The sequence below is a fragment of the Cupressus sempervirens genome, chromosome 11, assembly GCF_028749045.1.
Source record: "Cupressus sempervirens isolate cs-2001-9-10 chromosome 11, ASM2874904v1, whole genome shotgun sequence".
Taxonomy (NCBI): Eukaryota; Viridiplantae; Streptophyta; class Pinopsida; order Cupressales; family Cupressaceae; genus Cupressus; species Cupressus sempervirens.
Window position 1 is genome coordinate 149,489,636 of NC_143128.1, and position 3,655 is coordinate 149,493,290.

The 3,655-nt window shown below is 35.4% G+C and overlaps 2 non-coding genes and 1 pseudogene across 2 annotated transcripts; 2 read left to right on the forward strand and 1 right to left on the reverse strand.

Moving 5' to 3' along the window:
* Nucleotides 1–1,892: 1,892 nt before the first annotated feature.
* On the reverse strand, nt 1,893–1,963 carry TRNAG-GCC (transfer RNA glycine (anticodon GCC)). The gene has a single exon. It is a non-coding gene; the product is annotated as a tRNA-Gly (tRNA).
* A 206-nt stretch (nt 1,964–2,169) lies between these two features.
* On the forward strand, nt 2,170–2,241 carry TRNAT-UGU (transfer RNA threonine (anticodon UGU)). The gene has a single exon. It is a non-coding gene; the product is annotated as a tRNA-Thr (tRNA).
* Nucleotides 2,242–2,505: 264 nt separating this feature from the next.
* On the forward strand, nt 2,506–2,616 carry LOC149528640 (U6 spliceosomal RNA; annotated as a pseudogene).
* Nucleotides 2,617–3,655: the final 1,039 nt, after the last annotated feature.

The following is a 3,655-nucleotide window of genomic DNA, read 5'->3' on the forward strand; positions in this document are numbered from 1 at the left end:
AGGACCCAGAAAACTTAAACTACTATCAAAATGTGATAGGCCACTATAAACGTACAAACATTACATAGGCCCATAACCGGGCACCTCACAAAATTACCAAACTAGAAAACATAGCCCTAGTACTGTGATTAGCCTATTCCACTTCCCAAGATCAAAGAAAAACTGCCCAACACCACACTAGAGGGTCACTTACTTCCAATAAACCATAATGACTTCAGAGATGTCATTTTTATTTGCCAAATGAAAGTTGGGTAGGAATTCAAAATCAAACTTTGCCCTACTAGTTTTCTCTATATTTGGAGTGTAGAAATTTAGGGCTTCCAGGTTATCGAAGAGCACCCTCGGCTGAATGTATGCCTTGAACACATTTAGGTAATTGGTTAGCCATGTTTGTTCTCCTCCTAAATGATTCCCCTCCAATGGAGGAGGAATTGAATAATGGCCCCCATCTTGGGCCATTCCTGATAAAAAGCCAAATTTTCACGAATTACAAGTGAGGGTCGACAAAAGGCTACCTCCAGGTCTGGAGACCCCGGAGGGAGATCCATATACTTCTCTAGAAGAGGAATGCGTAGCTTATCATCTATGCTTCTAACGGCTTGTTCGAGACCCTTTCTCCAAGTTGGGTCAAAGATGTTGCAACAAAGTCTGATAATGAGCAATGGGTCCACCCTAGCTCTTGTCATGCAACCTATAAAAGTGCCTATAATATAATTATAATAATCATATATGTTAAATGTTGCATCTTGAGAATAGATTATTAGTGTGATCTAAAATATTGATAATAGTAAATTACATTGAATGATTGATTTGACTAGTTGTAAAAAATATCTTTATTAAGAAAATTAAGCTAATCTAATTTAAAATTGTCAAAGTAAATTTTAGAAAAAAACATAATAAATAAGTACAAACAATATTGACATTAATTAAAAATTAATCTTAAAAGTTCAACTTGAATGCAATTAAATTCTAAAATAAGATAAATGTAAATAATTATAATGATACCTTTAATAAAATACTTAAACAAAAAATAATAATTTAAATTTTAAATAAATATTAAAATTTATAATTTATTATAAACTTCAACATGAAGAAAATTATTATAATTCATGTGTTCCAAGGCAATAGTAATTGAGAAGGTACCTTGCACCATGATCTCACTCTATGTTTTTAGATATTTGGTATATTTTTAGTTGTATGAACCCATATGCTTCTATATAACTAATGATGCAAAGAGAAGCCCGTGGCTAAACAGCAGAGGATTTGCACTCTGAAATGACAGTTTTTGGAATTAATTAATTAATTAATTCCAAAAACTGTCACGTCCGGTGCAAATCCTCTGCTGTATAGACATTGCCCAAAGAAAATACCATTTCATTGAAGCAACTTGAAACAACGATGAATTGTGGACAACCACAATTGTCATATAACAAAAAGTGCTTTGTAAAACAAGACAAGCGCATGAGTTATTTATTAGAACAAATATTATAAAACAAATGAAAAATATCTTATTAAATTTTAAATATCTTAGCCTGCAAGAAATCTAAAAAAATCTTGTTTGGAAATTGAAGAAAAGTGGGGAAGGACCAAATGGAAATAGCCTGAAAACAGAGGTAGCCCATTCCAAAAGCATCTTGTTTCAGAAGTGAGCGGTCGAGAATGGAATCATTACAAATAGAAACCAAGCTGTATGGAATGCAATGTAACAGATCTTCTCTATGCCTCTTGTGGAAAACCACGAGGGCGCGAAGCTTATCCGGCACCCACTAGACTAAAACAGTGCATTTCGAAAAGACAAAATTGTCATTAGACTGATACAGTACAAAATTCTCATTAGACTGAAACAGTACATTTGGAAAACGTAAAATGCAAATATTGATACACATTGCAACTGCACCAGCCGGGAATCGAACCCGGGTTTGTACCGTGGCAGGGCACTATTCTACCACTAGACCACTGGTGCAGACGCGGAGTAGGATTAATGGAGCAAATCCACGAAATGTTTCAAAGGAGAGAGAAAAAAGAAATAAACGAAGAGCAATTGGAGATGCGGGGTATCGAACCCCGTACCTCTCGCATGCAAAGCGAGCGCTCTACCATTGTTCAGTTTTTGGTGAGGAGCATGAGAACACAAATGAAGCGCAGCGTCCTATAGATATTAATTCAGTTGCCTCTATAGCTCAGTGGTAGAGCGTCAGTCTTGTAAACTGAAGGTCCGTAGTTCGATCCTGCGTGGAGGCAACAAACGTCGGTGTCATGGCGTGAAAGGCGTGTTTGCATTGCATAATTTTGCTATGCTATGTTTGGCTCTTGAAGTGATGCAGGAAGCAAGAGAAGTTTGAAGTTATCTCTTGTTCTCATTCTACCGTGCGTTTTGTTTTTGCTTGGAAGGCGATGCAAGAGCAGAGGTTTACTATTAACACGCGTGCCCTTCTTTGGTCTCACATTGCCTACGCGCTATATGATATTACCACTTCATATGCCCCAATCTACACGATCGCTAATGTCTCTTTAGACTCTTAGAGACATCTGATAAAATTTGGAACGATACAGAAAAGATAAGCATAGCTCCTGCGCAAGGATACACGCATAAATCGAGAAATGGTCCAAATTTTCTAATTACATAATATCCCTTCACTCCTCATTTTTTTGATTATTATATTCATTTGCAAATCTTATTATTATTATTATATTCATTTGTAAATCTTTCATTAAGACATCAAATTAGGTCATATTTTCCTCACAAACTGCCCACACACTTTCTATGAATCCATCAATAGTAAATTAAAAAAATGTTTACGATTCTATCATATAATTTCTCATATACCAATTAGATTCATAGTTTTATCTTTACAAAAAAGTTGGCCATATTTCCTCACAAATTGCCCACACACTTTGTATCAATCTCCATTGTAGAGGGAGATTTTAAGAATGTGATTACTAGATCAATGGCATATACGACAATCCTACATGCATTCTATCCTGAAGGAGAATCCCCGCTCCTAAAGGAAGCCTCTAAGAAACCTTGAATATAGCAATACACAAAAGTTATGAGTTTTCTTAGATGATATGAACAAAAGAGAAAATTATTCCCCTTCCAAAATTCAAGAGATGAGTTTTCTTACATGATATGAACAAAAGAGAGAATGATTCCCCTTCCAAAATTAAGAGACAAGTTCTCTTACATGCTTATTCCAAAAGTCTCCCTCTTAGGTATAGACACTTAAAAATGGTGTTGATCATTCTCCAAAAATGTACCTCATGTATGAGGATATTTTGGAGAGAGAGGAGGATATTATAAAAACCATTCTTAATGTTGTCTTACCTTCATTACATCGAAATGACTTCTCTTCTATAGATGTTGCATTCACAGACATCATTAATCACGCTTCTCAAGCTTGTCTTACTCATAGGCATATATTAGAAGAAGAGGATGGTATCATTACCACTTTCCTTGATGCTCTCCCCTTTAGAGATGAAACCTTGAGCAAAAAAGAGTCTCACCAAGTCAATTCAATCCATGTTTTAGGTAGTGAGAATCGTAATATTGCGGTCCACCTTTGTCTAGATGTACCTTAAACTCACAACAAATGAGTGATCGTGATAAAAGATGTACAAAAATGTGATTACATGGAATAGCTCACATATATAACAC